This window comes from Cervus elaphus, chromosome 10 (genome assembly GCF_910594005.1).
Source record: "Cervus elaphus chromosome 10, mCerEla1.1, whole genome shotgun sequence".
Taxonomy (NCBI): domain Eukaryota; kingdom Metazoa; phylum Chordata; class Mammalia; order Artiodactyla; family Cervidae; genus Cervus; species Cervus elaphus.
The window spans coordinates 18,827,332-18,839,525 of NC_057824.1; the positions used below are offsets into that span (position 1 = coordinate 18,827,332).

Consider the following 12,194-nt stretch of genomic DNA (forward strand, 5'->3'; position numbering starts at 1 on the left):
GGGGGACTCCAGAGCCTTGAGTTTAACCACAACACCCTCCATGTCCTCCGTCTGCTCTCACACCCCCTCCCCTCCCCATCCAGGGAGCTGAGACCAGGGGGAGGGGGGCACATGTGGGCAGGAAGGGTCTGGGAGCAGTTGTTTATTGGGATTCAGAAGGGCTGTGTGACGTAGAATTGGCTCCCGCACCCTCGGCCTCCCGGATCAGCAGTCTGAGCCCCTGGGGCCGGTGCTGGGGTCGGGCCGCTGTGGGTTTCCTTCTTGATGCCATCACTCTGGCTCTCGGAGCTTCCCTACTCCATAGATCAGGGGCGACGCTGTGGGGTTGTGATGAAGAGTCGATGAAAGAGTGCCTGGTGCCTCTGGCTCGGCGCCTGGCACATAGTAGGTGCTCACTAAATGCGGCTCTTCCTGTAATTATACCGCATGGTGTTATCAGTGATGATAGTGAAAGTGTAAGAAACGCCAGGATCCACTCTCATCCTCCTCATCCCATTCTTGGTTGCTTAATCCCAGCCGTTTACCCAACGACTTGCAGTGTTGGATAGAAGGCCCTGTGTGTGTCCTCCCCACATCTCTTCTGTGAATCTACCTACATATATGTTTATAGTCACGTAAAAGATTAAAAAGCATCATTAGAGTAATCATGCTGTGTGGTTATGTGTGGATGATGCCAGGTCAGGAAATTATCAGGAGCAAGCCTGGGGTTTTATCGACAAGCTGGGTGACCTTGGGCAAGTTACTTAACCTCTCTGAGCCTACACTTTTCGTCTCTAAATTGAGGACTCATGTTGCTATTGTTGTAGTCCCTAAGTTGTGTCCAACTTTTCTGTAATCCTATGGACTAGCCTGCCAGGCTCCTCCGTCCATGGGATTTTCCAAGCAAGAATACTGAAGTGGGTTGCCATTGCCTTCTTCAGGGGATTTTCTCGGCCCAGGGATGGAATCTGTGTCTGCTGCATTGGCAGGCAGCTTCTTTAGCACTGAGCCACCCTTAGTATGTTTAGGATTCTTAAAAAAAAAAAAAATTACTATCATTGCATTTTAACATAAAAATGTCCACTAATGTAACACTTAAGACTGTATTAACAGGACTATTGGAGGACTTCTCTGGTGGTCCAGGGGTTAAAACTCAGCGCGCCTAATACAGGGGGCCTGGGTTTGATCCCCGGGTTGGGGAACTATATCAAGAGCCCAGCAACGAAGATCCTACGTGCCACAACTAACACCCAGTGTAGCCAAAAAAAAAAAAAAAAGACTAGTGGAATACGTGAAGCATATTTCATCAGCTTTGAGTTCCACACATGCAGGCCGAAGGACTCAGTTTACTCCCATAACTGTTAATAATCTTTAGGTGCTGCTGGATAAATACTTGTGGGACAACAGGAAATAGACGTTTTCAGATATGTATTACCTGTATTGTGCCAATTTGTCATTTGTTTTTTTTTTTTTTTTTCAAATACTGTGTTACCTTATCTCCATACAGTTCTTGTTTGGCAAAATGGCCCCAAACTACCCCAACATGGGACAAAGCCACTTTGCCAACTGTTTACAAAACATCATTGTACCCAAAATAGTTGCATAACTCAACATAACTCGCTCGCTGTGTGGGCACAAAAGGGGTTTTCTGCACTTAATGTCGGTCTTTGTTTCTCAGCTAAACACTTGCCCTCAGTTTGGGTCAGATGCCGAGGAAGTTTCGGATGAACTTGGCTATTTTGACCACATCCGACTGACCAGACGAGCTGGCCTTTTGGTTTTTCTGTTTAACAAAACTGACTTGAGAATCAAAACGTCCCTTTGCAGATATTCCACCATACCACTGAAACTGTGTTCGTGGAATTGGTTATAAAATAATACTAAGGTAACCTTTCTAGACCCAGCATTAATTTTTTTAAAAATTATTTTTTCTCTTCCATTTCAAAAATGTAACTAATTCAATGAATGAGTGTCTCTCTCCCATTTGGGCCAAATTCCTTGACATGAATTCTGTTTCTGAAGCTTGGAATTCCAGGGACCTTTGCTTTTTCCTTTCTTGAAAGCGTTCTGTATTATTGGGTTCAGAACAATGAGCTTGTATTCTCTCGGTAAGCAGAAGAAAACAGTTAAGACAATGGAGGCAGCTAGTATCCAAGGCTGGCAGAATCCCTGGTCCCTTTGAATGTGGGGTCCCTGGAGGTGGGGCGGGGTCTTTGTGGAGATCCTGGTATGGACACAAAGGCTGTGGTTTGGACGGTGGACTCTGGTTACCTGCGCTCTGAAGGTCACTCTCTGGTCAGCCTGTAGCCGGTACTGAATGATTTCCAGCTCCTCTGGGCTCTCCTGAATGGGTGGAGGTTACCAGTCAGATTCTCCAGGCTGGCCCCTGGCTCTGGGTTCTCACCTGTGAAATGGAGTAATGAAGTCCCCTGCTCCTCAGAGGGGCTTCCCAGGTGGCACTAGCGGTAAAGAACCCGCCTGCCAATGCAGGAGACAAAAGAGACCCAGGTTTGACCCCTGGGTTGGGAAAACCCCCTGGAGGAGGGCACGGCAACCCACCCCAGTATTCTTGACCTGGAGAATCCCATGGACAGAGGAGCCTGGCGGGCTGCAGTCCATAGGGTCGCCCAGAGTCAGACACGACTGAGGCAACTTAGCATGCATGCGCGCACGACCCCATAGCCTGGGCACACAGTCAGATATTCCAGATTCTGACTCTGATGTTCAGTAAACATCTGTGTGCCCGTGGCTGAGGCGGCTTCAGAAGTGACCTGTATGCCTCTTGTCTGTCCACTGCCCAGGGGTCCCTGTGGGGTTCAAAGCCCTGTGACTTCAGGTCATCTCAGATTCTGCAAACCTTAAGAAGGAAGATGGCATGGAGTAGAATTTCCTGGACAATAGGCTGGCTGATCCTGAGGAGGAAGGGTTATAGAGGTGAGGGCTGTCAGTGGCAATTGTGTTAAAATATTAAAGACCTGGACTTTTGTATTGATAAACAGCCTGTAATTTAGCAAATGGGTTATTAATAAGGAGTAGCTCCTGAAGGTAGATCCTTGCAGCCCAGGTCAACAGACAGTTGCAGTTGAAATCATTGTTAGGGATGTAGTTTTAATAAAGCAGCAGGGGCCTTATTTAAATGTGTTTAAATTAGTTCCCTGGAGCCTGTCATCTGATCCCGTTGCTAACGGATTAAGGGAAGCAACATTTTCCACCCTGGATTGCTTCCAGGGCCCTGACCGGCTCCTACTGGGGCTGGGAGAATGGAGCTGATCCACTACAAAGTCATCTTCAGATTTCAGGGGGTCCTGAGATCAGCTTTCGGCCCTCATTCATTTGTGAATGCATGCATTAATTCACGCATGAATGCATTCCACAAATATTTATTGAGTTTCTATAGTATGCCAAGCATCGTACCAGGTGCCAGGGCTATAAAACAGTGTCATTCTTAGCACTTTTTCTGAAATGCATCATTATTCTGTTAATTTGCTTGCCTACTTGTTTACATGGAATTTGCTTGTTTGTTTATATGGGTCTTTTTCATTAGGCTTCAGAAAGACGGAGACCTTGTCTGTCTTGTTCTCATTGTTTTGACTTGGTTCTCCTGACAGGATCCCTTCCTGCCCTCACAGAGCTTGCAGTGTGTGTGTGTGTGTGTGTGTGTGTGTATGTGTGTGTGTGTGTGTGTGTGTGTGTGTGTGTGTGTGTGTGTGTGTATGAGAGAAAGTCATTCCAGGCAATACCAGGTAGCAAGATTTGTGGCGGGGAAGAAAGAATAGGGCATTGTAGGGAACACACAGGGGCTTTCCTGGTGGCTCAGTGGTAAAGAATCCACCTGCAATGCAGGAGCCACAGGAGACGTGGGTTCTATCCCTGGGTCAGGAAGATCCTCTGAGAGAGGACATGGCAACCCAGTCCAGTATTCTTGCCTGGAGAATTCCGTGGACAGAGGAGCCTGGAGGGCTACGGTCCATAGGGTTGCAAAGTGTGGGACACCACTGACGTGGCTGAGCACGCATGCACTCGGGAACACGGAGAAGGGCCCGTTGGTCAGCAGCCAGAGGCCTTGTAAGTCATCCACACTTTGCGGTGAGGGGTGGAGATGGGCAGCCTGCCTGCCCCTCTGTGCCAAGGCCTCTGGGACAGAACTTGTCTCTCTGAAGAAATGAAGGCGGCTTAGTTGGGCTTCTATGAACCCACAGGGTTCAGTTCGTCCCTTCAAGGACGTTGGGAGATTTGGGAAGGTGTGGAAAGTGGGTCGGAGGAAGGGTTTTCATCCCGGAGGTGAGAGGGTGGGCTGGGGGTTTGGTAGGGGATGGGGCGGGGAGCAGAAGTGACCAAGGCCAGGTGCATTCCTGAGACACTTGGAAAATCTAAAACAGCGTTTCCCTCCCATCACCATGCTGACCTGGTGCTACATGTCCCTGTGTGGACAGAAGCCCACATCTTGCCGAGATGGGGGCCTGGTCTGCTCATCCTCTTCTAGGTATGCGTCTGTGAGGATGGGCCAACTTCCTGTTTCCTTCCCCTGAGACTGCCCCTCCCTTCCTTCCTGCCATCCTTCCTTCATTTCTCATTTCTCTCCCTCCCTCCTCTCCTCCCCTCTTTCCCTCCCTCCTTCCTCCCTTCCCTCCCTCCTTCAGCAAATATTGGCTGCTTATCTACAGGGTCCCAGGTGTGGTACGTATGAGGCCACTGGGAAATCCAGTGGGGAAGGAAAAACCTAGAGACAGAGATGCTGATGATAAACAAATAAACAAAGACCTGAAACCCCATTGCAAATCCTGATCTGGCAGGGCTAGAAACCATCCATCAGCTGGCTTCTTTTTCCTAAAAATTGTGGTAAAATATACATTACACAAAATTTACCATTTTCAGGGATACAGTTCAGTGGCATTAAGTGCAGTTACATTGTTGGGCACCCATCATGGCCACAACTTTTTCATCCTCCCAAACTGAAACTCTGTTCTCATTAAACACTAACTCCCCATTTGCCCCACCACCGGTCCCAGCAAACACAGTTCTACTTTCTGTCTCAATGAATCTAGGAATGACTCTAGGAATCTCATATAAGTGTAATCAAATAGCATTTGTTGTTTGGTGACTGGCTTCTTCCACTGAGCATTATGTTTTCAAGGTTCATCCATGTTTTAGCCTGTGTCAATATGTCATTCTTTTTAATGGCTGCATAATATTCCCCCCATATGGCTGGACCATGGTTTGTTTAATCATTCCTTCATCAATGGACATTTGGGTTGTCTCCACTTTTTGGCTATTGTGAATAAATGTTGTGAACATGGTTGTACAAATATAAAATCTTGTCCCTGTTGGTTTACCGTTGCTCATTTAAGAAAAACGTGTCTGGCACTGTGCTATCTGCCTTACATACCATGTCTCCCTTTAGTCTTCTCAGCAACCCTCACAAAGTTGATAGCATTGTCATTATCATCGTCATCCTCTTTTTTTTCCTGGAGAGACTGAGTCTTAGGTTAAGTTGAGGTCACCTCGCTGGCAGGGAGCATGGGCAGGCTCTAAACCCAGGGCTTTGTCCCCGCTACTTCTCCACATCCCACTCTCGCCCCCTGCAGGGTCCTTCTGATCCTCTGTCTCCATCATTTTGTCTCCTGAGCTGACCTCAACCGGAATAGCCGCAGGTTGCTCGGCTACAGGGCCATCTGGATATAGCTGTTTCTATAGATTATATACAGCAATCATTTCAAAAGACTCAGGATGATGTCACCCTGATTCTCCCATGCCTGCTTCCCTTCATCAGCTGAGAAGACACTGCTGCCATCGGGTGTCTGAAGGCTCCTTCAGCAACTCTGAGCAACTCTGCCAAGAGCAGGGAGTGCCACACAATGGAATATTATGCAGCCGTGAAAAGGAATAAAGCGCAGACACAGGCTACAACATGGATGAACCTCAAGAACATGATGCTCGGTGAAAGAAGCCAGATACAAAATATCATGTATTTTATGATTCCATTCACGTGAAATGTCCAGAAAAGGCAAATCCAAAGAGATAGGAAGTGGATTTAGGGGACTTCCCTGGTGGTCCGGTGGTTAGGACTTGGCCTTCCAGTGCAGGGGGTGAGGGTCCATCCCTGACTGGGGAGCCGAGATCCCACATGCCTCATGGACAAAAAACCAAAATGTGAAACAGGAACAATATTGTGACAAATTCGAAAAATGAAATAGTCTACATAAAAAATGATCTTAAAAAAAAAAGTGGATTAGTGGTTGCCTGGGCAGGGAGTGACTGTGATGGGTGTGGGGTTTCTTGCTTTTAATTAATGAACTTATTTTCCAGTTGTGCTGGGTCTTTGTCACCGTGCACAGGCCTTCTCCAGGTACAGCGAGCGGAGGCTACTCTTTGCGGTGACGTCCCTTGTCACAGAGCACAGGCTATGGGAGCACATGGGCACAGTCGTTGTGGTGCTCGGGCTTGGTCGCTCCACGGCCTGTGACATCTTCCCCAGCCAGGGATCAAACCCACATCCTGTGCAGGCAGGCAGACTTCTAGCCACTGTGCCACCAGGGAAGTCCAGGTGTGGGGTTTCTCCTGGGGGTGATGAAACATTCTTATATTAGACAGTGCTAATGTTTGCACGCCTTTGTGAATGTTCTAATACAATCCACTGAACTGTACACTTTAAAAGGGTGCATTTTATAGTATGAGACACACCACAATTTTTTAAAAGTAGCGGGGAGCTGAGAGGATTGATACCTTGGTCCTGGGGTCTCCCAGGCTTGCAGGGGAAGCTGCGGGTGGATGAGGAAGTCCCCTGAGGAGCACACTTTGTGCGATGGTCACGTGCTCGGTGTCTGAGTCCAGCCTGCAGCAGGAAAGGAAAGGTGAGGATTCAAGCTAGAATACGTGGGTGTGGTTTGCGTGTTCTTTCCCTACTCTGGAAGGTTTGGGGTAAGCAGCGTTCCAGCTTCCTTTGAATTTTCATGAGGAAGAGCAGGAAGGAAGGAGGGATGGGAGGAGGGAGCAGCTGTCAAGTGATTAGCAGAAATAGTTTCTCTGTATTTTATAGACTCTCACTCTTTTTTAAAATTTAAATTTATTGAACAAATTCTTCTGTAGAACGAACCATGCGCCAGGCCCTGTTCTCAACAGTTTACCAGAACGGATTCCCTTTATTCCCCTGTCCACTCAGGAAGCTATACCACTTTTCTTTTTCTCCTTTTAACAAATGAAGGAAGGAAGGACTGAGAGCTGGGGTTGTTCAAGGTCACAGAGCTGTTCAGAGGCAGAGCGGAGCTTCGGACCCAAGCCCGGAGTCCCTGCCCTTCATGGCTAAGCTACACTGTCGTTCACTCACTCATTGTGTAATGTCTACTGAGTGTGGACTGTGTGCTAGGCATTGTGGCGAGCATTAAGGATTCAGGGCCGACGACTTTTTCCTTCAGCGGCTGTGAGACAGGAAACTGGCACAACCCAGCACTCATGGGCGGTTTCACGACACTCCCCTTTAGAGTTGAGCCTCAGAGAGAAACGGGACTGTTCTGGTGGCTTAGGTGCTAAAGAATCTGTCTGCAATGCAGGAGACCCGGGTTTGATCCCTGGGTAGGGAAGATCCTCTGGAGGAGGAAATGGCAACCCACTCCAGGATTCTTGTCTGGAGAATCCCATGGACAGAGGAACCTGGTGGGCCAGAGTCCATGGGGTCACAGAGAGTCGGGCACAACTGGAGGACTGAACACACAGGGAGAGACAGGAAATGCCATGCTCAAGGGTCACTCAGCCCTGGGACTTCCCTAGCGGTTCAGTGGTTAAGAATCTGCCTTCCAGGGCAGGGGAAGCGGGTTTGATCCATGGTTGGGGAACTCAGATCCCACATGACCTGGGGAAATTAAGCCCACCCGCTGAAACTAAGACCTGATGCAGTCATACACATACTCTAAGTTTACCCAGCCCAGAGGTGGATGAGTCCAGTGAGGAATCCAAGCTCCCACGTCCACGTGCTGAGTGTGCCGATGTAGATTTTGGCAGGATGGGCAGCCCGTGGCAGACCTTCACGGGCAGTGTCCACTGGCCTCTGCCTGCCCCAGCTTCTGTCCCTGTCCTGGTGGGTTCTGGGCCTTGGACCAGCTTCCTTTCTGAGCGGGCAGGTGTGAGGGTCCCTCTCCAGCCACTTGGAAGAAGAGCTGAAACCGAATCCTTCTGCTGCCCCTTCTGTGTCCCTGCGGAGGCAACCCCATGCACTCACTGGCAGGGAGAAGCTCAGGCCTCAGTGTGGGGACAGCAGTTGGCGCCCGAGGCTCTCGGGCAAGGATGAAACTAGTTGTGTGAACTGGTCTCCACCCAGGGACGGTCCTGTAAGACCCTGTGAACTGCCAGAGGCAGAGGTCCATCAGGACTCAGGATTCCCAAACCACTGACGTTTGTGACATAGCCAACATCCTCTGAGAGGCAGGACGAGGCAGTTCAGGGCTGGGGCCTGGGTCAGTGGGGCCTGCACTCTAGCCCCTCCACTTACCGGTCCTGTGATGTCAGAGTCAGGTCACTCTGCCTTCTCGAGCCTCAGCTTGCTCATCTGTAAAATGGGGGAATACTAGTCTCCATCCCAGCAGGATGTCATGAGGACACAGAGGTGCAGTCAGCCCTCCGTAAATGTCACGGTAACAGTGGTGTCTAACACCAGCCTTCACAACCCCAGGGAATCTCCGGCCCACAACCTCAGACTCTGAACTGGCACTGGGATAGCCTCCTTATTTTGGGGCCTCCTGCCTTCCCTAGGTTCTGGGGTCCTCCCAGTGCGTGGGGGGTGGCACCATTGTTGAACAGAAGTGCCTTCCTCCTCACAGTCAAGGGGAGTTGTGGCCAAGGGCCAGTCTACTGCTTGGATCAGCCCCTGCGTTATCTGGGGGCCCCAGGCAGGGCTCTTCCAACAAGAGGTCTGTTAAGACAGGAAGTCGGTGACGCTGGGCTGGCCGCATGCACTGAGCTCACAGCCTGTCATTCCTCTCCCTGCTCCCCTTCCTTGGAGCTGTTCGGGCCATCGGCAAGTCCGCAACCCCTGGGCTGTTTCCAAACTGCTAAGCAAGAGGTTCCTGAGGGAGTAGGGGCTGGGCCAGCCTAGGATCCAAATCTAGGTTTAGCATTTTGCACTGTGTGACCTCGGGTAAGTTACTTAGCCTCTCTGGGCTCCAGTTTCCTCATTTGTCAAACGAGGATGCCGTTTAGAGGATTAAATGGAAGAAAGCACAGAGCTGGAGGAGCAGAATTGAGACTCACCGTGTGCCTGAGACGTGATCTAATGACATCCTTACCACCAGCCCATTTTACAGATGAGGAGACAGAGGCTCAGAGAGGGCAAGTCACTTGCCCAACATCACCCAGTGAGTAAAGAAGTGAAAGAAAGAAAGTGAAGTTGTTCAGTCATGTCAGACTCTTTGCGACCCCATGGACTGTACCTACCAGGCTCCTCTGTCCATGGAATTTTCCAGGCAAGAGTACTGGAGTGGGTTGCAATTCCCTTCTCCAGGGGATCGTCCCTACCCAGGGATTGAACGTGAGTCTCCCACATTGCAGGCAGATGCTTTATCGTCTGAGCCACCAGGGAAGCAGAAACCCAACCTGAGCCTGACCAGTTCTGACACATGCACCTTTCCCTCCATATAATTAAAAAAAAAAAAAGTCAGCATCCCTCTGCCCATCACAGAGGTGGGGCCGACCCCGGTTCCTCTGGCTCCCCCTGCTCAGAAGGGCCTGGGGTTGGGGGGAGTTGTTTTTGGTGCTTGAAAACCTGAGCTATACAATTTGAGTCCTGTTGCCTGGAGAATAAAAATCCTAGGTGCCTACTCTGTGCCAGGCTCTGCATGAGATAATCTGGTCTGTGCCCAGCTTCCAGGTGATGAGACTGGCTTAGAGAAAAGACGGACCTGCCTCTCCTCTGGGAGGGGGTGGAGCTGGGCTTCAAACCAGGTACTGGACCCCACGCCAAGTTCTACTTAAAGCAGCACCGTCCTCAGTGGAGAAACGCCTTCTTTTTTTGTTGTTGGTTAATTTAATTCTTTACTTATTTTTGGCTGCGCTGGGTCTTTGTTGCTGCGCATGGGCTTTCTCTAGGGGTGGTGAGTGAGGGATACTCTCTGGTCGTGGCTTCTCTCGTGGAGCACAGGCTTTAGAGTGCGGGCTCAGTAGGTGTGCTGCGTGGGGCTTACTTCCCCCGCTGCACGTGGAATCGCCCCGGACCAGGGATTGAACCCCTGTCCCCTGTATTGCAAGGCGGATTCTTTACCACTGGACCACCAGGGAAGTCCACAATGCCTTCCTCTGAGAGAGGGTCCAAGGTGGCCTGAGATGTGTAGCAAGGAGACCGTTCTCAGGGGGCCTCCCTTGCCAGCCCTCTGAGTCCAGAACCCCAAGAACCCCACTGTTCATTCTTCTCCGAGGAGAATTATTCTGACCCTGGTGTGTTTGCACAAAGCAACCAGCCTCTAGACATGGAGGCAGCCCTGACCTCCTGACCCTGGTGCAGGATGCGCTAGGCTGGCCTCGTGGGACCTTGAGTGACACCAGGCGTTACTTCCTTGCCCCTCCCCCGCTTCTGCCCTTCTGAGCGGGGTGGTGCCATCTCCCCCAGGGATGGGGAGGAGGTGTGTGTCCTCAGATGCCGGCGCTATTTTTGGAGCTCACGCCTATTTTTGGAGCTCACTTTGATCCTGATTCCGGGACACGTGGCTGTGACAGGCTCTTGGAGCAAACCCTGCTTGAATACTGTCAGCCACCGATGCTGGCACGCCCCCACTTCCCACCCCCGCCCCTGATTCCCCCTTTGGCTCTGACCCTGGCATTTTGGGGAACTGGCCTCTCATCCTCCAATCTAGAGGCTTTTTATTTTTTTCACTTGCCTAACCACCCTGGTTAGAACCCCCAGGAGAGGGCTACATGCGGGCAGCCAAAGCAGGCATCCCTGCCTAGTTCCTGATCTTAGGGGAAGTTCAGTTCAGTTGCTCAGTTGTGTCCAACTCTTTGTGACCCCATGGACTGCAGCATGCCAGGCAGGCCTCCCTGTCCATCGCCAACTCCCAGAGCTTACTCAAACTCATATCCATTGAGTCAGTGATGCCATCCAACCATCTCATCCTCTGTCGTCCCCTTCTCTCACTTTCAATCTTTCCCAGCATCAGAGTCTTTTCCAATGAGTCAGTTCTTCACATCAGGTGGCTAAAGTATTGGAGTTTCAGCTTCAGCATCAGTCCTTCCAATGAATATTCAGGACTGATTTTCCTTAGGATGGACTGGTCCTTGCTGTCCAAGGGACTTTCAAGAGTCTTCTCCAGCACCACAGTTCAAATTGATCTTAGGGGAAAGTGTCAGCCTTTCCCCACTGAGCATGATGTTAGCTGGGGTTTTTGTATGTGCCCTTTATCAGATTGGGCAAGTTCCCTTCTATTCCTACTTTGTTGAGTCTTGTTTGTTTTTTAAATCGTGAAGGAGTGGTGGTTTTGTCATCTTTTGTTTCCCCCCTGAAACATGCCTTCTTTTATTTATTTATTTATTTTTTAGGATAGAAAATAAATTTTATAATGCTGTATAATGATGCTTAAAAAGTACAATGTTAAATAATATATTATTGTTAAAAATTACTTGGTAAGACATGAAACACATAGATTGGAAATTATTTTTGCTATAGTGCTCACATGTACAGCCACAATGTAAACCCCAGTTTCATGAAAGTTTACAGAGATTTTCGGGTTACATTTTATATCAGGATGATTAGCTGCAGAAAACTAAATACCAACAGTTTGTACAATCCCTTTGTACTAGTACAATTTCTGTGACCTTTTCATTTGGAAGGAAGGTTTTTGGTTGTTTTTTTTTAAATTTTATTATTTTTTTTATTAGTTGGAGGCTAATTACTTCACACATGCCTTCTTTTAAAATGCCCCAAACTAGCCCACTTCAGAGGGCAAAAACTCAAACGTACACCAACTGGGAAAAAAAAAAACACAACACCTGTAACCTAAAAGTTGAGAGGTTATATTCAGTGGGAATGTTAGGACTTGAGCCGAAGTTGAGAGTTAGGTTTTATTTGGTGGGAATGTTAGGACTGGAGTCCCAGAGACAGCATCTCAGGTGACCCAGAGAGAGCTGACCCCCAGGAGGCAAGGGAGGAGCCAGGCTATATACAAGTTTGTAGCAAGGGGCAGGTAATCTGAATATTAAAAGACGACTCTTAATTTAAGAAAAGCTAAATCTCTCAC

At 49.3% G+C, this 12,194-nt stretch overlaps 1 protein-coding gene across 1 annotated transcript in view; it reads left to right on the forward strand.

Moving 5' to 3' along the window:
- The window catches only part of SEC14L5 (SEC14 like lipid binding 5), a 37,012-nt gene that overhangs the window by 2,127 nt on the left and 22,691 nt on the right, over positions 1-12,194 (forward strand). The gene's annotated exons all lie outside the window — the stretch shown is intronic.